Genomic DNA, 21,973 nt, shown 5'->3' on the forward strand with positions numbered 1-21,973 from the left:
ATTAACCTAGATTCCTTTAAATTAGTCTTACTTTGGGAGTCAAAGAAGAAATAATGGAGACCCTTAACATGTTGTCCAATGGAGATATTTATTAGCTCAACTATGAAGACATTAAAACAATATTCAAAAAACATTCTAGAGCTACTAGAAAAAGAGGTAGAACAAACAAGGGTTTGGTAAGTCCCTCTTCCTCCACCACAATTACTAGGAATGAAATAGGAGGTATGTTAGAGGATTTAAAAACTAAGCTCCTACACACATTTTCTATACATATGGGCACACTATAGATTAAGAAAAAACATGAAGAAGCAGAAAGGGCATTAGCTATATTTTTCCCTAGATGTACCAAAAGACATCCTAGGAATGAGTGCCCCTTAAATTTCATAGAGATATGTTCTATATGTGAAGAAAATCACTCAAGTGAAAAATGTCCATATTTCTAGGTTTGAAAGTTGTGTACCAAGGAGTAGAAGGGAGCATGGAGAAGCTCTACTTTGTCAATCAAAAGAGGCCACAAGGCCCTAGACAATATCAACAAGTTATAATACACATTTTCAACTTTGGTATCCACTTAGATATTCATCCTTGCCTATGCCTTCTCCATGGTATTCTCCTCCCCAAAATATCATCCCTCCTTTTTAGCCATATTTGCACCAACCTCCTCAATGGGGTAATCCATATTTAGGATGGAGGCCTCAGATAGCCCAACCAATTTCCTTAATACCTTCTCCTCCTCAAACATAATTACCCCAACATAATCCTCCAAAACAACCTCATATTCCTTCCTAACCAAACCTAAATCCTAATAATAAGTAGGCTCAACCTGTCTATAGTGGAGAAACCTCTTATCCAACTTATGTTGTATAAATTCGAGAAATTAACCTCAGGTTATGAATGCTCACTGATCCAGGAGGCTCCAGTGAACCTCAAAAATCTAAGTGTTCAAAAGTTTGTGGAAAATTTTCAAATTCATAGAGCTCAATGATCTAATTCCAACAACACAAATGACACCTTAATCCAAGTCTGTATGATAAAGTTATGGCTTCTCAAAGTTTTGGTCAAACTAGGAAAAAGTTAAAGTCAAAGGCTTACTAAGCAATTCACAATGCTCACATTAGCATGATGGTGTGGCATCATTACAAGTCGCCATTTGGCTCAATGACTAAGTATTTGTGGCACCTCGTAGTTGGCCTATCACACGTGGCACATGACATATTTAGTGGAGCTCCAACGCAATTTTGCGACGGGGTCAATTTGGAAATTTGTCTAAACTTCTAGATAAATTTGGCAGAATTTTGGATAAATTTAGAAGAGCTCCAAAACCGAGTTAGTGACATGCTAAAGTTTTTGGATGTGGTTTAATTTGGCAGTAGTGGTGTTAAATTTGGTGGAGGTTAAATTATAATATATCAAAAATTATTTTTAAACTAAAATAAAAGAGGGGGCCTATGGGTCTGACCCTAGGACACCCACCAACCACCATACTTAATTAATTTGTTTCGAACCAACAACCCATTAGGGCCCTTTGCAACTCAACCCATGTTACTTTTAAAAAACTATATTTCATGCATTACAAAGGGGATGCCCATGACCCACAATAGAACCATGAAGGAGGACCAACATGGAACCAGTACGAGGTGGTTGTGCCCCAGTACAGGCACATATTTTGAGAAAAAATATTCCCAAGAATATTTTATGATAATATTCTCAGTATATTTTGATGCTTTGGCATGTTTTTCGATGTTGAGATTCCCATAGAGGTCCAGCAGTGATGATGACAAAACCATATGATGTTTATAGTCATTATTCTCAAAATTTCAAGAGGAATCCATTGGTGCAGTTAATTATGGTTTGAGTAGAAGATATGAGGGATCTTGGTTGAATCTTATGTGTGTCAATAATGATTTCCACGTTTCATGAGATGGAGATTTGAGCTTCACTTGTCAAAAGGCAGTCAAGTTTATACTCTTTTTTCTTGAAATTTCGCAAGGAATCCACTAGTGCAGTCAGAATTGGGATATGAGAAGTATATCTAAGGTCTCATGGAAGAATCCTCCACGTGCTTTTAAATTATTGGCACAAACTTCAAGGAAACCTTTCGCATGTCATAATGTGGTTGTGTTTATACTCTAAAGTTGCATAATTCCGAGGCAGAGTTGTTGGTATCGAGTATGTTGCAGTTTGAGCAATGGATTTTTAGGTCACTCCTAGATGTGAGGTATTTCCATGTCCTTGCCATTATTTTATTGAGATAATATAGAGGCCTCTTCACTTTGAATTTGGGCCCAAATTTTTAGCTCACATGTTGTTGAACTCCATTAACAAATCTTGGTGCATTGTTTATAATGTATTCATTTTGTCTTGCTTCTACATGGATGTTGAATTTATCATGTTTTCATACTCTTTAAGAAATTTTGTTTAACATCACCAAAGGAAAGATCCTAGATCATTCACTCACCTTATCCAACAGAAAATATAGAGGAAGAGAAGGAAGATCCTACACCTCAAGTCAACATACCTCCCTATCCTAAAAGGTTGACCACTCACAAAGAATACACCCTAGAAGAAGCGAAACTTTTGGGAGAATTGAAAAAATTGTTTTAAGATTCTCGTCATGCACGCCATTAAATATGTTCCTATATACTATAATTTCATCAAAGAAGAATGTCTTATAAGGTCAATAAGGAGGAAAAGATATTCCCCTAATATCAATGTCATAAGGAAGCTAGTTGTTCTTATGCTTGGGAAGATCATCATCCCAAAGTATTTAGATCCTGGAATCCTGGTAATAGATTTTAAGAGGAAGGGAAATGAGCAGGTTAGGCTTACATAAAATGAAACTTCCAGTGCAACCACCGATGCGTAGTTTAACCTATATGGGTGAGGGAATCCATATTAAGAAATATATTCAATAATAACTGTAGAAAAGAAAGATAAATCAATACATGCCACAACATTCGAAGAGTAAAAATGCACGCAGAAAAATACGATAGAAAAGAATATGAAAAACACTTTGTGGATGCATGATGGTGTTTGTACACATTGCAACAGGGTGGAATGCAAGAGAATCCTTTCAAACTTATAAACTCAGCAACCATAAATAATGAGAAAAACTTGTTGTTTCGCAAATGAGCCATCCAGGTATGATTCCTCCAATGATTGAGCGATAACATCATGCAAAACAGATGGAGGGTGCGAAGATTGTGGAAAGGATTGATTTTCAATTTGCACGATTGAATGATGAGGATCCTTGAAAGATAAAGCACTATCCTGATCATGATTGGGACTAGCCTCAAGACTACGAGAACCTGACATAACCATCAGTGCGGGCTGAAGTGCCTCGACAATTTGCAGTATTTCCAAGACATTGGATGGTAGATCATAAACGACTAGTGGCTTGGAAAGATCAATATCACAAAAATCAAAGTCGTGACTAGATGAATCGATGAATAGATCATGAAAACCATGATCAGAAAGTTCAACATCGAAAGAAAAAGCATCCTTATGATCTGACGAATTGTAGAGAGGGGAAGATTAAAAATAAGAAATTCCACCCTATGTTTCTTCAAAATGATCAAATGATGGATTAGGGAGATTAAGAAGAGAATATTTTTTCCTCTCTGAGTTCAAATGTAAAACTGACATTCCACGAGTCCTGAGTATGATTACAATTAACATCATCAGGAACCATTCCTTCGAAATATTCAACAAGTATGATAGAATTGTGGAAAATGTAAGGATAATGAGGGAGCGTTGAGAAAAGAGAAAGATCAAGTTATAACACATTATCTTGTTCAAAAATAGAATCCCACACATAGTTATCATAAATGATATCACAAGTTTTTTTATCAACACTAACTCCATCATGAGTTTGATCCTCATGAACATCAAAAGAAACAGTTGAAACCAATAACAAGTCACAATCAAGAGGACCCAATGAACCAACAAATGAAGGGTGAGGAGAAAGAACATTACCAAAAAAAAAAAAATCCACAGTCCAAATTTGTGTTTAAATTCTGAATATGTGAGGTGGGGGAATATGGTGGTAGATCAATGGATGGACTCTCAAGTTCTCCAAAGTCAACCTACGTAAATGGAGTTTTTAGATGAGAGGAAGACGAAGAGCCACTTAGAACAACAAATTCCTTCGTCACAGATTTGGGAGCTCCATAAATAGTGTATGTTGGGAGACTTTCGAAAGATTCATATTATGTTGGATTCATCGAAACATGAACAAGAAATTGAAACTTCTCTTTCATAAAATTCCAATCAATATCATCATCAGAAAATTCAAAATAGAAATGAAGGAAGCAATCGTGAAAATTGTTAAGAGATTCAATAGGTGCTTTTATGAGATGCATGATTTTCCTATAAACAGATTTAAAATCATACCTATCAAAGGATCGATAAATCTCTTTGACAAGATGTTCGAAAGAGTGAATAGAAGCGGTTGGAAATGTGTAACACCATTCCTTAATGTGCACTTTGAACATGAGAACAAACATACTACAAGTAGTATCCTCATAGTGAATATCATGTTAAGTGAAAAATTCAAGAAAGAGAGGTGTGCTCGAGAATGGTTTCTCCACCATTGCCATTGAACTTCAGATTTGACAAGTCATTAATTATCCTCGTGGGAACTTTCAGATCTGAAATTTTGGAAAAATATGTCAGGGTTAAGATATGGGAAGAAGCCATTAAAAGGTAAGGAAAGTTCAAATATACTTCACCAGAATAACTTGTCATTTGGCCCTCCTTCTAGCGCCAGAAATGTTGACAGTGTTGGACATGCCAAAATTCAGGGGGTCTCCCTAGTATGAAGTCCCAATTAGACCTCACACTATCTGGAGTAGGATCCTCATCCGAAATACGACCCTGTTGTTGAAGCAATGGGTTTTAACGATATGCCTTGGTTGTAATAACACATAGAATGGTATATTCATGACTTTAGTGAAACAAGTGTGTGACTCTATGAACAGTGACGTGCGATGTATGAAAGGTTCAAACATGACAAAGGGAAAGTGAGTGAGCCCCTTAGAAGCATGTAATAGTATGTAGCTTGAAGGGAACACATGAGCATAAAAGGCATCACAATTTAGCTTGCAAAATAGTTCACAAGTTAACCATGATGGAAATATACAACAACACACATTTAGCAAGATTCATACTAATTCTAACGAAACAGTTAATAAGAGTTATCATAAATGAAATAATATATATTGTAATAACAACAAGAATAGTCCTACTATATTCACAACATATGCGTGAAAATGTGTCGGCTCTAAGATTTTATTAAAGTGAAAGTTCTAAGCATACATATACCATTGAAAAACCACTAGTCCCAATAGTGCAACATGAATTCTACACCTGCTCCTCCAAAGAAAGATACTCTCTCTATGCTACAAAGAAGTTGAGTCTCTCAACAAAACTCTCAAGCTCCTAATCCTATGCCAAAGCCTAGCCAAAAGATTGGCTCCCAAAAGCTCTTTATAACATGAGTTATGAGGACATATTTATAACAAAAGGGGTGACTATTCATCTCCATTTTGTGACTCTTGGACTTCCCTCATGACTCTTCAACTTCATTACAAAATGAATCTTCACATTCCACAATTGACACTTGGAATTTCACTTATAAATTAATTACAAAATAATATTACAATATACTCGTACCCATATAGGAAAAAATTGGGTAGAGCCAACTAGACAAACTAATAAGACAAAACAAGTTAAGCTTGAGTTTGGGGAAACTCTAGCTCAACAACTTCAACTTGTAGTTTCTCAGTCACATGGAAATGTCAAGCTTTGTACTGTGTGATGGAATCAAGCTGGAAGCACATTAGCCTCCATGGCATCTAGGTACACTGATTTGGAACTGGTATGAGTTTCCTTCTTTAGCAAGAGAAACAAGGTATTGATCTAGACAGGGCCACCAATCTACTTATGCATATTTTGCATGTTCACTTCAAGATATTCCTTCATAGTGATCATTCTGAACTAGTCCAAGTATTCTTCAACTTCCTTCCTGACCTGATTTCTATGTCTGGCTTTAGTGAGTGAGCCAACTAATGGGATCATGTGTGATTTCACCATGAAATCCATGCTGTTGTACAATCGTGCATATGAGGCCTGAATATTGGCAATGAATGAGGTGAGTTATTTGTTACTCTAAATGATCATCTGCACTTGTGTTTTCTCCAACTCTTCTTATTGCCTTTTTTTCTTTTCCAAATTGAATGATGCCCCTTTGTAATACATTGACCACTCATGCATAGAAATGATGGCTGTATGGATAGTCTTGAGGGGTTTAGCATTATCCTTACACTTTTGTTGCATGTCGTGCAAGCGGACAACTATTTTATGCATGGTGATAAGCTCCTCATAAAGGCTTCACATGGTTTCTCCCAATGTCGATACTTCACCAAGTATGGTTGCCTTAAGTTCTTCCAGATATACTTGTGTGGGAGTTGTGTTCTGAACCTTTGCTCAGAGTTTTTCAACTTCTTGCCTCACAACCTATAAGTTCTTTTCCATCTATTTGTTCTCGGACATCATATACTCTATCATTGACTTTACTCCTCCCGCGAAGGCCAAGTTAGCTGCGGAAATGGAATTTGGATTCCTTCTAGTGTTTCTCATAATCACCCTTTCTCTGATGAATGCAAGGGATGCTATATCATCTAGAAAAAATTTCTTCCTTGCTTGTACAATATTTTTTGAAGCTCTTTGTAAGTCATATTTTACGTGTACATGACCAAACCATCATAAAGAGGAACAATTTCCTCTTCCTCACTTGGAGCTTGCTCTATTGTCAGAGGAGGGTGTTGTAGCTCCTAGAGCCAACCCCTGGGTTGAGGAGAGACCAATGCCTAGGACATCTTGATGAGTGTCTTAAATATTTGCTGGAAATTCATATCACACTTAGTGTTTAACATTTTGAGAGAAAATCAATTCAGAACCTTCTGTCACACGGAATCTGTCAAGGGTGCGGACACGACTGACCTTCCTAGAAGTCTAAGACATTCTAATGACAAACAAGACAAAATGGAGTGATCTTTCTCTAAATACACCTTTTACAACATGAAAACTACAAGTGTTTAGGCTTACCTTATTCCAAAACGCTGTTGTTGAAGTCCGTTCTTGACGATCCGGATGAGCTCCTCCTTCAAGTCAATTCCTGCAACCACAAACAATCAAACAATTACCAAGCACTTGCATTTCATATAATAAAACATATATTCAACATGCAGACCAAGGAACACATGAAATAACTCATTAACACAAGCTATTGAGAAAAATAAACCAGTTTGTATTAATAACGAAACAAAGAAACTCTTACAACCTGGCCTTGGTGTTGTGCAAGTTCCTCCCAGGGTCCATCAAGGGTTTTCCTCTACTTCGACAAAGCTCACCCTCTCCCAAGTAGAATCAAGTGAAGACAATCTCTCCTCACAAAGGCTCTAATGGAAGACCTAAATCCTGCAGCATTTACCCAAAGAAAATGTATAGCTCCAACCTCTTCTCCTTCTGGCTCAATGCCTTTATTTATAGTGCTGTAAAGAGGTTATTCAGGTCCACTATCAATGGGATCATCCCCCTCTATGGGTGGGATAGCTCCCTTATTGATGGGATAAGTTCCCCCTTAATAGAGATACATGAACCAACTGGAGGCGCATCCATTTCATCAAACCGACCTCTAGAATGTTCTAGAAGTAACCACAAGTAACTTTTTCAAGATAAAACTCGCGCATTTTGCCTTTTACAGAGGGACGCACCTGTCCCTTAACATACAGAGCGTCCATGGACGCAGATTTTGTGAACATGGTCAGCGTCCCCGCAGGTAAGGCTAGAGAGAACCTGCGACCCCAGAGATAAACATAGTTTTTACAAGACTTTCTCTCTTCTTTGAGTTTGAGATGGATAACAGAGGCATGAGACTTGCCTAAGAGGGTAGCATGACTGTTGATTTGAGCCATACTAACTGTAAGTAGTCAAGGTGACATTTTTTAGTGTAACAGATTGCCCCCTAAAGTGCGAAGCCTGGAATAGAATAGGGTTTTGTAATTCTAGGAAGGGTGAAGCGCTTTATCATTTCAAGGATTGCCTTGTGGATGGCCTGGTTGGAACCTGCAATTTTCAACACAAAATACATGGATAAGATTATATCATCACTGAGGTAGGCATTCCCATACTCAGATTCAAAACTTTAACTAATGGACTAACTATTCTGATACAGGAATGATCTTGCAGTACATCATTTTTATAGACTTTTGTAGACACAGTATGGACGCAGCCATCTGTTTATGATTAGTCTACATAGATAATGAATACAAAACTCCTCGCAGCCTGGATGGTAGAAACTAGATCCAGGGTCTTCACTTCTACTTCCCGAATTGGTACGATTCTAGCCATGTGATTAAATGATTCGATGTCGAACATGGTAGAAACCACTTGATTACCAGTCAATGATGTAAACTGTTAACAAGCGTGAGAGAAACCACCAGTAATGTCAATGGTCCTCAAAGTACCAAGCACAACCCGTGAAATGTGAATAGATGTTTTGATGTCGAACACTTCACGGAATCCTCTGATCGAAAGTCAATGATGTAAACTGACGTCAAAGGCGAGAAACCTGCCATTGATGCATGCAGACTTCAAGGTACTGTCGATTCCTAAGTCATCTTTCTAGATAATGTGTCGATGTCGATAGAAAGCGACCCGTTGCAGGCAAGCCCACAACACGAAATCATTGTTCAAGTTGAAGAAATGTTGCTGTAAGGACTGACTCAGGGATGGTCAAATGGATGACAAGTATTTTGCAGATGAAAGTTTTTGCTTGCAGACCTCTTGAACACATAACGACACAACAGATGGCTTGGTGACGAATAACTCAAAGTTAACCCCTGGAACCCGGTTAAAGACTTTCAAAGTGATTTGGTCAACTGTGAGGTAAAAGATTTCCCAACCCAGGTGAATGAAAAGTGTCGTGTTCAAGAGTGGTAATAAAGTTTCTTCTGAGACAAAAGGTGACAAACAGGTTCATTCTTCTCTCTTTTCCCCCACCATTTCTGGCAAGTACCTCTTTATTTTTAACAAGCTTGAGGAGGATAACATATGCTTGATTATAAGCTCATCCTTCGGACGAGTCCAACCTAGTTTAAATTCGAACCCTAGGAAGGAGTGGTTCGTTCCTGTTTGTAATTGAACAGGTCCTCTACTGTAAAAGTTTAACGAGCCCAGTATAGGAGAAACTCGGCGTTTTTCAATTTTAGAGAGTCTGAAAAAACTAAAGGAGACTCCACGTTGAACTTTTTCGTATATTTGTGTCCCTCAAGCCCGAAAAAGTATAAAATAATACCTGGGGGAACCGCTTGATCTTGCGACCAAGGAGTACTTTCATAATAGTGTCGTTAACCTGAAAAGTAAAAAGCGATCAAGGACACGTCGTTTTATTTCCTTATCGAGTTCGAAACGACAAAAACCCGGCAATCTTTTCCTGATTTTGCGGTCAGAAAAGAGCTAAAAGGGGACCGTCTTTTAATTCCGTTTTAACGAGTGAAAAAGAAACACTCGGCGATCTTTTCATGTTTTAGGAGTCAGAAAAGGGCTTAAAAGATGACTCTGATATTTTGTTTGTGAAAAATTACAATTTCCCTCGAAATCCCTTTGTCCTGCACAAAAGCGACACATTACTCATACCTGTTTAAAATAGGCAAAAATACATTCAAAAACATCTTTTCATGGTAAAAAATGAACTAATTCATCCAAAAAACCTATAAAAAGACCTTTTACCATGTCATTTTTACCGTTTCACTGTTGAGGTTGAAAAAGGAGCTTTTGACAAGAAACTTCCCGTGGTCGCTGCGGAAAATCTGACCGTTGGAATCGAACGCCGTCTCATCCAGGTATTTTACACATCCTACTCTGCATTTCTATCCGTTTAGAATCAATTTTTAGGTTTTAGTTTCATTTTTTGGGGGGTTTTGGTTTTGGAATGCGCCTCTCGGCGGACGCAGGTGCCCTTCGGGTGACCTGCGTCCCCCGACTTTTTCTCATACGGGAAAACGGTCGGAAGACGCAGTCCGCCTTCAGGCCAGCTGCGTCCGGGCGCCCTGTGCTACAAAGCCGGGGTGCGTCCTCCGAGAAACGCGCATTTCAAAACCCCAACTCTCTCAAAAAACCACCAAAAATTCCCAAATTAATTTCTAATTGCTATTTTTGATATGCAGGGCATTAATCATGTTAGACTGGAGAGAAAGAGAGCATGTAGAGGAAGATGAAGCTGCAATAAATCATCAACCTTCCCTGGATGCCCTAAGAGCATGCGGATTATACAAATATTGGACCATACCGGGCATGAGGGGCCAGGTAAGATTCTTGGAATGGCTGGTTGAGCGATGGAACGTACAAGAACAATGCTTTTACATAGGAGGGCACCAGCTCGAGATAGAGCCCTCGGATGTATACTTTCTCACTGGCTTGCCAAACAGAGGTGAGCAACTCAGTCTTGCGGGGACTAGGCCGGGTGGCCAATCCCTTGATAGTCTCCGCGAGAATTGGTGCACACCTGGGGCTCACCATTCAAAAGGCATAGAGATAAAACACATCACTCTACCGGAACTCAAAGTCATAGCGTTCACGGTTACCAGAATTTGCGGCGCGGCCGCTTTACACATTGCTTCCGGATCCCAAATGCGGATGGCAATTGACTGTTACCAAGGCACCATTTTCAACTGGTGTGAAGCTGTGTCGGCTCATATGAAGAGCCAACTGACCAAGGCAAAGAACGGACGACTAAAGACTTTTGGATATGGGCCTATAGTCGTGAGCTTTGCCTTGGAGAGAATTCCAATGCTGATCCCTCAGCAACTCACTGTTGATATCTTGGGTCCCCAGCAGCCAAAGCTGATACGATGGGTTGCGGTGATGGCCCGGCATCCTGACGAGGGCGCGACAGTAGTTCGATTCTCAGATAGTTATTTTGACTGGTTAGAGGGCCAGCTTTTTGTGATACAGGACTTTCCGTATGCCGGAATGGATTTCAGAGGTGATCCGGACATGGTTCTTCCACAGGGAGAACAATGGGATGACAGAGGTACTTTTTATTTTCACAAGTTTTCTAATTATGTATTTTTTGTATTTTTTATATATATCGCCTCAAAACTAATAGTAAACTTTTTCAAAATGCAGATGTTGGTCCACAGCGTCCAGCCAACCTCCGGCCTTATGATAGACTACATCCAGCTGCACAGGTACCGGCCCCACAGGACGCGACAGCAGAAGTACTAGCTGAGTTGGAGCATGATCTAGAGCGTCTCACGGCAGATATACCTGAGACTACTATGGACGACATTCCTATCAGGCTTCAGCGCTTCGTAGTCGCGGTCCCTGGACCGTTTAGGAGATTTTTGCGTAAGGTAGCCCGCGCAGTGGTGTCGTACAGAGAGCACCACCAGTGATTGACTAGTCACTTTTGTAGTCACATGTGACATTTTTGACTTTTTGTACTATCATTTTGCCGATCATAAGGTGTTTTAAACCTATGATCGAAGACGATGTATATATTTTTTGACACACTTCTATCTATATATATCACTATTACCGGCTTATCTTGTTTAACATATGTGATGAAATGTTTTTAAATTTACTTGCATGATTATCGTAAATGTCTGTCCAACATTCGAGAAGCAATTGCATCTGCTAATGTATTCAAAGACCTTGGAATATGTTGATATTCAATGTAATCAAATTCACGTTCCAAGAGACGCACTCTCAAAAACAACCTTAATAACACAGGATTTCTAATGGCATAAACTCTATTAAGCTGTAATACAACAAGTTCAGAATCTAACCTCACTATCAAACGTCGAATTCCAAATGAAATAGATTCGGATAATAATTCAACCACTGCACTGTATTCTGCAATGTTATTCGTTGTTTGACCGAGGCTTACCCCATGCATAGAAACTAACTCGTCAGAGGGCGAATAGATAACCCAAGCTGCGGAAGAGATATTCCGTGTACTACGACAAGCACCATCAGCAAATCCAATGTATGTTTGGAGAGGCGTCGACATCTACAATATCAAGAGTAAAACCAAGATAAGCCAGAATAATGACGAAAAACCACACTCGCTAAGCTAAGCACACTGACTAAACTAACACACTTGCTAGCTAGAAAGGAAATCTAACCTATCTAAAAATTTCTCCATACCCATCATTTTAAGCATAATACCTCTTTAGGTAAAGTCCATTTCTGGGTTTACCCAAAGAGTCCCCATCAAAATCAACTAACTCATAAGCCCCTTTTGCTAGCTTTCGCTTTACAATGTAGGGCCCATGCCACATGGGAACGAATTTTCCGGCACCTAGCTTATCGTTAGCTTGATCATATAATAGTACTAGGTCTCCTTCCGAAAAACTTCGAGGGGTTACATTTTTATCGTACTGAGCTTTCATTCGTTTCGCGTGAGTCTCGATAGCTAAAGTAGCGTCACGTCGAGTCTCATCTAATTTAGCCAAGTATAATAACCGTTTCTCCTCTTCGGAAGTAGCTGGAAGTAATTCGACAGCCATTTGAAGTGATGGGATTTCGCATTCAATAGGTAACACAGCTTCTAAGCCATAAACTAGCTGGAAAGGGGTGAAACCTGTTGAATTTTTCACTGAAGTTCGATATGCCCATAGCGCCGAAAATAACATGTTATGCCAATTCGTTCGATGGATACCAATGATCCGTCGAATCATGATGACTAGAACTTTGTTGATTGACTCAACCAAACCGTTGGCTTGCGGATAATAAGGAGTAGAGCTATCGTGGCGCAAACCAAGCTGGCTTGTAAGCTCAGTCATCATGACGTTTCGAAAATGGCTCCCATGGTCAGTAATGATTGCTTGTGGGACACCAAACCTAGTTATGATATGATTGAATACGAAAACTGCAGCTGTCTTGCCGCTTGCGTCGAATGTAGGCATCGCCTCGGCCCATTTTGTAAAATAATCAACCGCGAGGATGATATACGCATGCCCCCCGGCCGAGTGAGGGTTACAAGTAATAAAGTCAATGCCCCATTTGGCGAATGGACCAGCGGCAATTATAGGGTGGAGAGGAGCAGGTGGAGCGCGCATCTTTCGATCAAACACTTGACAGTTGTGGCATGTTCTGACAGCAAGGATACAATCTTTAAACATAGACGGCCAGAAATAGCCAGCGCGCAACACCTTCTGAGCTGTGGCATACCCAGACATATGACCGCCACATGCTCCAGAGTGACAATCATTCAAAACTCTCTCAGCCTCTTCGTGAGTTAAACAACGTCGAAAAACTAAGTCTGCCCCCCGGCGATAAAGTGTATCTCCAATAATTCTGTATTGCTGGGATCGAAACCGAATTTTTCGACGGTCTTCCTTGGAAGCTTCAGGCCGAAAGGTTTGGGTTTGGAGATAGATGATTATATCCCCATACCACGGATCTAAAGTGCTAATAAGAAACAAAGATTCGTCCGCAATGGACTCCTCTGCCACAGTCTCTGTGTCAGCACTCGGGAAATCACACATCAATTCCGCAAAAACTAAAGATTTCTTAGACTTGGACTTCTCGAACTCCAAGTCGAACTCTTGCAGGATAACAATCCATTTAGAGTACTTGCCCCCTAGCAGTTGTTTTGTCAAAATATAAATCATAGGGTTGCAATCCGAAATAACTGTAGTCTTGCGGAGAAGAATGTAGTGACGAAAACGCTGGACAGCTTGAACGGCTGCCAGGGCCAATTTCTCCACATGCGAATATTTTAACTCAGTGGGATTTAAGGTTCTACTAAGATAATATATCACATGCTCTGCTTTGAATTCATCTTCTTGAACTAACACCATTCCAATGGTGGAATGCGAAGCTGCGAGGTATAAGAAGTAGTCCTGGTTGTAGTTGGGAGGATGCAATAACGGTGCATGGGTCAACGCGTGTTTCAGTGCATCAAAAGATTGTTGGGCAATCTCGTCCCAAAAGAATTGTGCGTTCTGTTTCAACAACCGTGTAAAACCTTTAGTGACCTCGGCGTAGTTTGGGATGAATCGGCGTAAAAAGTTCGCTTTCCCTTGCAAACTTTGGAGTTGGCGCAAACTCGAAGGAGGAGGCAATTTGATGATAGCCTCGACTTTCGAGGGATCGACGCGAATGCCGGCTTTTGAAACAACAAATCCCAGCAATCGACCTGTTTCTATACAGAAAACACACTTGTGGGGATTCAACCGAATTCGATAATGCCTACACCTCATAAAGATTGCTCGTAGGTGGACAAGGTGATCAGCTCGTTGTAAAGAATGAGCAGGCAAATCATCGAGATAGGGTTGCACAATGTGCTTGATGTCATGAAATGCATAAGACATTGCCCGTTGAAAAGTAGCGCCGGCATTCTTAAGCCCAAAAGGTAATTTGCAATAAGCAAATGTCCCCCATGGACAAATGAATGCCGTTTTTGGTTGATCGGCAGGTAGAATATTGATTTGATTATAGCCTGAGAAACCATCCATGAAGGAAAACATCTCACTTCCGGCACAATCATCAATAATTTGATCGATATAAGGCGTAGGATAGTTGTCTTTTGGACAAGCTCGATTGATATCCCTATAGTCGATACAGATTCTTATTGTTCCTTGTTTTTTATTGACGGGAACAATATTCGATACCCAATCCGTTAACGGGATCGGATAAATGAAACCTGCTTTCAACAGCTTTTCGACTTCTGCTTTAATTGCAGCCGCTTTTCGAGGGTGAATCTGACGCAACCGTTGCCGAATGGGTTTAGCATCCGGGTAGGTTTTGATTTCATGAACAACAATGGCAGGATCAATTCCCGGCATTTCCTCGTAAGACCAGGCAAACACGTCGCGGAATTCTTGGAATAGGGCCTTGTAAGTTTGGATTTCTTCTTCAGTACATGCGGCACCTATATGAATGTTCTCCTCGATTCCGGGCTTCACTGAAATATCAATGGGAATAGTACGAGAAATATTCCCTAAATTCAGCTCTGAATCAGAATGTTTCGTTGGATCCTGAGCGTCTTTGACATATTCAGCGGTAAAGATAGATGAAAAATCATTTTCAAATGCATCATCCTTAGGTAAAAACGAAGATCTGTGATGGAGATCTTCCCATGGTAGATCATCTACACTTAGGATTTCGCGAAGTTGTTCGTCAGATGACACTTCTTCGGGAAACGTTATCCGTTCTAAGGGTGAGGTGAAAAGTGACTCTTCACTGACCACATTCATTTGGTCGGTTGAATGAAAGTCGGTAAAAGACATAAGAGCTTCATAAGCAATCTCATACGGACTCAACGGCATAACATCACCGAGTGAGTCTAGCTCAGAGTCAGAGGGAACATACCAAGGATCATCATAAATAATGTTTTCTGACGTGATCATATGAATTGTTGCAAACGAAGGGTCTGCATTGAGTGGAGGGAGAGGAAAAGTTCCCAGTAAACCGGAATCCTTAACTAAACCTACACCAATGTCCCTATAAGGGATTGTCGTTTTACCAACATGCTGGATAGTTTCTAAAGAGGTTGGGTCGGATGAAAAGTATGTCAGCTGATCAATAGTCACGATCTTACCGTTATGTGGAAACTTAATGACTCTGAAGACCGATGAAACGACCGCTGTCATAGCATATGACCAACTTCGACCCAAAAGAAGGTTGTAGTCTAGAGGGGCATCAACCACTTCCACATCCAGACTAACGGTTTTACCTTCGACCCCTATAGGCAATTCTTGTAGAATACCAAACGGACGGAACCCACGGCCATCAAAGGCCTTAAGGATGGTGGGGGATTGGTTCAACGAAGGAGAACCAAGCGATCTCCAACATTGAATCGACATAATACACGTAGAAGCTCCCTCATCAATCACAGTCCGATGAATAGGCCTGTTTTTGACTATCACTGGAATTTGGAAAGCCATTTGATGGGGGAGACGCGGTGTACTATTTTCTAGATCAAAGATCATTAGGTTCGGGTCCTGAACATCGACAGCTCCAATAGCCGACAAAAGCAATTTTCGTTGCGCTGGACATGATTGCAGCACTTCGAGTGCCGACATTGCTGAAGGTGAAACAGCTAAGTCTTCAACAATGTTGTAATTCTGGGCTGCTCTCGCATGTGGATTGAAAGCAGACCTTCGAAGTACACCCTTGGCGGGCGGCTTAATCACTAAGTCTGGGTTAGGTTTTTCGATCTGTAGTGGATCGGAACCAGGAGCTGAGGTTGATGGGTTAGAGTGAGAAGATTCTGCTTCTTTACCATCAACAGGAGCCTTACTACCATAATCTTGCGATCGAGTCGCAATCCTGACATGAGACATCATCAAAATGGGTTCTTCACTGGCATTCGAAGAAGAACCTATCATCTTATTCTCCTGCTCTGGAAATGGATTTTTTAACACAGCAGGAGTGGGAGAACCTTTGACTATTTTCACTACCTCGGCCCGATGAGGGCAGTCTCTCGTAAAATGATCTTCTTCACAAATAAGACAAGGATATCGAGGTTTGCGCTTTTCGTCATTGGTTTCCGACTTTTCCGTTTTCTCCTTTGGAGCCTTGTCTGCTTTAGCCTTCTTCTTTCCTTTCTTCTTTCCACCGTTTTTGGATTTGGCCGTAGATGACTCTACAGCGTGAATGTCGGCGGTAAGTTCAGGAGGAGAAGACTCTCCTGTCGGAGAATCAGGCAAAGTGATAATTGGAGTATTGGAGGTCTTGGAAGACTTCTTCTTACTCTTCGTAGTCACGATACCGATCATACCATCAGCGGCATGAGATCCCGAAGGAGCAGCAGCGATTTGGTTTGACTTTGGAAGATCCGGAATTTTCTCGTGTAACGTACCCGACTGAGTGTAAACTAAGTCAAGGTATTGTGCCTGAGCAATGACTTGCTCCTCAGTAACTACTCCGGCCTTAGCTACATCTTCAGTAATTCTTGGTAATAATGATTTGACAAACCATTCAGCTAAGATTTGGTCCGGGATAAAAACTTTCACTAATCTTCTTCGACGTCTCCACTCATGGATGTGATCAGAAATGTACGTGGATGTCGATTGTTTTAGCGAAGTTAATAATTCTGTACCATTATCGTATCTGACTGGTAACTGAAAATGAGTTAAGAACGAGGTAGCTAACTGGCTAAAGTTGTAAAAAGAGGCCCGTGGTAACTCAATGTACCACTTGGCTGCGAGACCAATGAGTGTACGCTGGAAAAGACGTAAGCGGATGGAATCATCTGAGATGGAATTTGATGCACACCAGAGGTGGTAAGTCATCACGTGATTAGACGGATCCTCTCCAGACTTACCTTCGAACTTGGGTATATCGCTGGGCAACTTATTTGGCATTGGCGGCCAGAACGGAAGATATTGAATTGGATCGTTCGTTAGGCGCGTCAAGTCGGGTAAATCTAAAGTTGCAATAAACGGTAACTGCCGGTTAGGATCTCTAAAACTCTGAGTCACAATACCAGCCCCAGGAGGAGGATATCCAGGATAACTAGGAACAGGAGTCGCATTTGGGATATTATATCCTCCTGGAAAACCAGGATTAACCGGACCGTACTGGGGTTGTTGAGGTGGTTGATAAGTGTACCCAGGATACGGTTGATACTGGTAAACCGGTTGTTGGGCAGCTTGCCCAGGTTGATACTGTCCCTGGTACGGAGGTTGAACAAATTGAGGTTGAGTAGTAACAACCGTACTTGTACCAGGTTGGCCTGCAGGCATCTGGACTGTGGTTTGAACCGTGGGTCCAGACAACGGTACAGATGTCTGAGGAGTGGTTACAGGGACAGTAGAAACCGGAGCTGCCGATACTCCAGAAGTAAGCATGGTAGATGAAGCGGTAGTTGCTGCAGCCGTGTGAGGTGGAGTACCAGGTGCAATTGGCGGCTGAGTAACTACAGAAGTTACAGGGGTCTGAACACTTGACTGGACAGGTTGCGGTTGCTGGGGTGGACCAGGAACTGCAGGTTGTCCTGCTTGAGGTACCGACTGTATACTTGGTTGCGACATCTGTTGACCCTGTGACGGATCCCATGTTAACATTCCAGGGTATTGACTCGTAACAGGTTGAGGATACTGAGATCCATAGCCGTATTGAGGATAGGGTTGATAACTGTAAGGTGCAGTCCCATATGATTGCCCTTGAGGTGGTTGATAACCTTGACCAGGGTATTGACCCGTAGGTTGATAACCTTGAGGTAAATACGAATACTGGGGTTGACCTTGACCTTGAGGTTGGTATCCTTGAGGTTGATACCCTTGGGGTTGATACCCTTGGGGTTGCCATCCTTGAGGTTGCCATCCTTGAGGTTGATACTGATACTGAGGTTGACTTTGGGGTACATATTGAGGCTGGGGTTGATACCCTTGGGGTTGATACCCTTGAGGTTGCCCCCCAGTCACGAATGAAGTACCTTGAGGTTGCCCCCCAGGCATTAACGAAGGTTGCCCCCCAGGCGGTAATTGGCCACCTTGAGGTTGGTTAATGGGAGTTGAACCTGACATCATATAAACTTCACCTATACTCAATGGTACATTACCACTGTTTCCAACTAATAACCCATGATCAATGGGTTGAGGAGATGCTCCCGCAAAGGTACCAGAAAGTGATTGATACCCAGTAGGAACAGAAGGACCGCCATGTAAAAATGATTCAGGACTTTGTGAAAACACAGATGACTGACCAGACATATTTACAGGAGAATGAATTCCTCTAGGTGGAACCGGAGTACGAGGTGTAGAAAAACCTACTGAGTTGTCTAAAAAATTGGTTAATGCAAGGTACCAAGATTCACTTCTAGGAGGACTGTAAAAGATGGATTCACGCTCCCTTAGATCAAGGGTAATTAGATCTTCAGAATCAGAAACGCCTATTTCTTCCTCTGGAACAAGTTCTTCTATAGCAATTAATCCAACAGGAAGATTTTCGGTGATAATTCTTTCTATTCTTGGTGAATCAGGAACACTAGGAGTTGGAGTAACAGGTTCTGAAATTTCAGGTTCTTCGCCTGTTTCACTGGCAGATGAAAAACTACCAGCAAGCTCGGAAACTGTAACAGCTTCGGGATTGTAACCTGTTTCTAAACTTTGGTAATCTGGATGGACTACCAAGGAAGATTCTCCTTCTTCAGGTGATCCTACTCTACTGCCACTAGGAGGAGTTACAAGGACCTTTAACCCTTCTAAATGACCCGGAATGTCTTCAGGAGATTCACCCCGCGATTTACGGAGTTTTCTTAACAAATCTATTCCGGTAACAATCTCAGGAGACTTGCCCCGAAGTCTACGGGACTGTCTCGGTAATTCCGCCACAATTAAAGATTTTAACTACAACACACGAAAACAAAGTAAAAAATTTCAAATCAAACCACCTAAAGTCTTCTAAAGAACCAATCAAATTTGAAGCACACGCCTAAATAATCTAGAGCGTCAAACCACACACAAACAGTAGTCTTCCGGACCAAAAGCGCTAGTTGGTGATTAGGCCCAACCTCGCAGGATTCAGTACAGAAATGGTGGGTGGAACAGTTACCCCGGCAACCTGCTTAATGAATAGACTGGACCAAGTTCCTCCACTTTAACCGTCTCGAAGTGAAGCGAACCCCCCAGAAAATCCAAGTGAGTATAACCGACGTCTGCTCCAGGTACAGTGGGACCTTCCCTCCACCGTCACCTTGGGTAGAATCCTAGATATTATGGCCACTAAGGTTACCAATCACAACAATTACACCTGGGGGAACAGTCTAAACTCCGACAGCACGCAAGGGCAGAGTAGCAAGCTCCAATCCCCTTACCGGCTCCTTGACAACAATCCAAGGTTTACCGATAAGTGACCCCTGGCTCCTCGACAATGGTTAATCCGAGGTTTACCGTTTGTAATACGTACTGCCTGGCGTCGTTCCCAACGAGGGAGGAATGATCCCCTCACTGGTTCGGACACGAGCTCGTGCTTCTCCTTTAAGAGGAGCTTTCCCAGAATGTAACTGAAACAATTGGATTTGTTCTACTCAAGATAGACTATCTGTTTGGTTTTGTAGTCTTGGAGAGTTAAGTACTCACCTACTCCAAGACCCTAGCCTAAGCTATGTTGGTGCTTCAGAGCCCTAGAAAAATAAAGATTACTAGATTGATTTTAATTTAAGCGTTACTTTTAAGGTTGTTTCTTAAGTCAAAAGGTGATGGAAGTGAAACCAGTGGTGTGTTGACTCGACTCGAAACCACTACAAAATGCACCTAGAATGATTTATCCACTACTTTACTTTTTCGATGAATTGCTTAACTAAAAAGTTGAGAGAATGCAATCTTTATAAAAGCAACTTCTTAATTGAAGACAATCAAAGAAACAATTCGTTTGTCTTTTCCAAGCATAAAAACATAACCTCTCTTTACATGCACGAAAAAACTCTTTTCTTCTTTCGAAAACAAAAAGCTACTTGAAACAAGACTTTTTAAGAAGATGTTTTTGTATTTTTCTTTTAATAAAGCAAATAAATCTAATATAACCAAAAATCAATCTTAACAACTCTTAAAATCTATGAAAATGCACTCATAAGCAAACTAAAGGCAAATTTACTCTAAGCAATCTTAACGAGGCCAAAACTAACAATGATTATTTCTAAGGTGTTTTACTTGATCACAATCAAATCAAGGACTAGCTTATTGCAGAATCAAAAACTAGCCAAAACAAAACTCTAATCTTTTTGTTCTTTTTGTAAAATGGAAATCAATACTTTATAAACAAGTAATTCGAAATTTGACCCAAAACAACTCAAATGGCAAGTTGCTCACAAAAGGAGACTTTACGACAGGCCCGACTTCTAAGAAGGTTGACTAACCAGAGAGATCTAAGGCTGGACAACTTTCTACTATCAAAGTCACTACAAAGCCTTTCCAAAAATCAAACCCTAGGTCTAAACTTCGTTGAAAACCACTAAAACACTCAAAGCTCACAAAACAAGTTCAGGTGAAAATTCTTGACAGGGTACTAAAGGATCTGGGCAGAAAACACTAAGGAAAAACAAAATCTAAAAGCAATTTAAAGCAAAAATGGAATTTTCTTAAGTTTTACAGGAAGACGCAGGCAACCCGTTGTCACAGGTGCGGCCCCGCTCTGTGCAGACGGCAACAGCGCGTCCAAAGACGCACTGTGCAGTACTCAGAGGGTGCGTCCTTCTGGAAAAATGAAGAAAAACCAAATCTAACTAAATCTAAAGCTAAGCCACCCAAATACTAATTCTCACAGTCAAAAACCAGAAAATAAAAATGATTTTCTCAAAGCAAAGTTCATATAAAGGAAAAGACTCTCTCATTAATGGATTCCCCAGCGGAGTCGCCAATTTGTCACACGGAATCTGTCAAGGGTGCGGACACGACTGACCTTCCTAGAAGTCTAAGACATTCTAATGACAAACAAGACAAAATGGAGTGATCTTTCTCTAAATACACCTTTTACAACATGAAAACTACAAGTGTTTAGGCTTACCTTATTCCAAAACGCTGTTGTTGAAGTCCGTTCTTGACGATCCGGATGAGCTCCTCCTTCAAGTCAATTCCTGCAACCACAAACAATCAAACAATTACCAAGCACTTGCATTTCATATAATAAAACATATATTCAACATGCAGACCAAGGAACACATGAAATAACTCATTAACACAAGCTATTGAGAAAAATAAACCAGTTTGTATTAATAACGAAACAAAGAAACTCTTACAACCTGGCCTTGGTGTTGTGCAAGTTCCTCCCAGGGTCCATCAAGGGTTTTCCTCTACTTTGACAAAGCTCACCCTCTCCCAAGTAGAATCAAGTGAAGACAATCTCTCCTCACAAAGGCTCTAATGGAAGACCTAAATCCTGCAGCATTTACCCAAAGAAAATGTATAGCTCCAACCTCTTCTCCTTCTGGCTCAATGCCTTTATTTATAGTGCTGTA

The sequence above is a fragment of the Pinus tabuliformis genome, chromosome 9 (assembly GCF_031772625.1).
Source record: "Pinus tabuliformis cultivar Carrire ecotype Pingquan chromosome 9, CPIR1, whole genome shotgun sequence".
Taxonomy (NCBI): Eukaryota; Viridiplantae; Streptophyta; class Pinopsida; order Pinales; family Pinaceae; genus Pinus; species Pinus tabuliformis.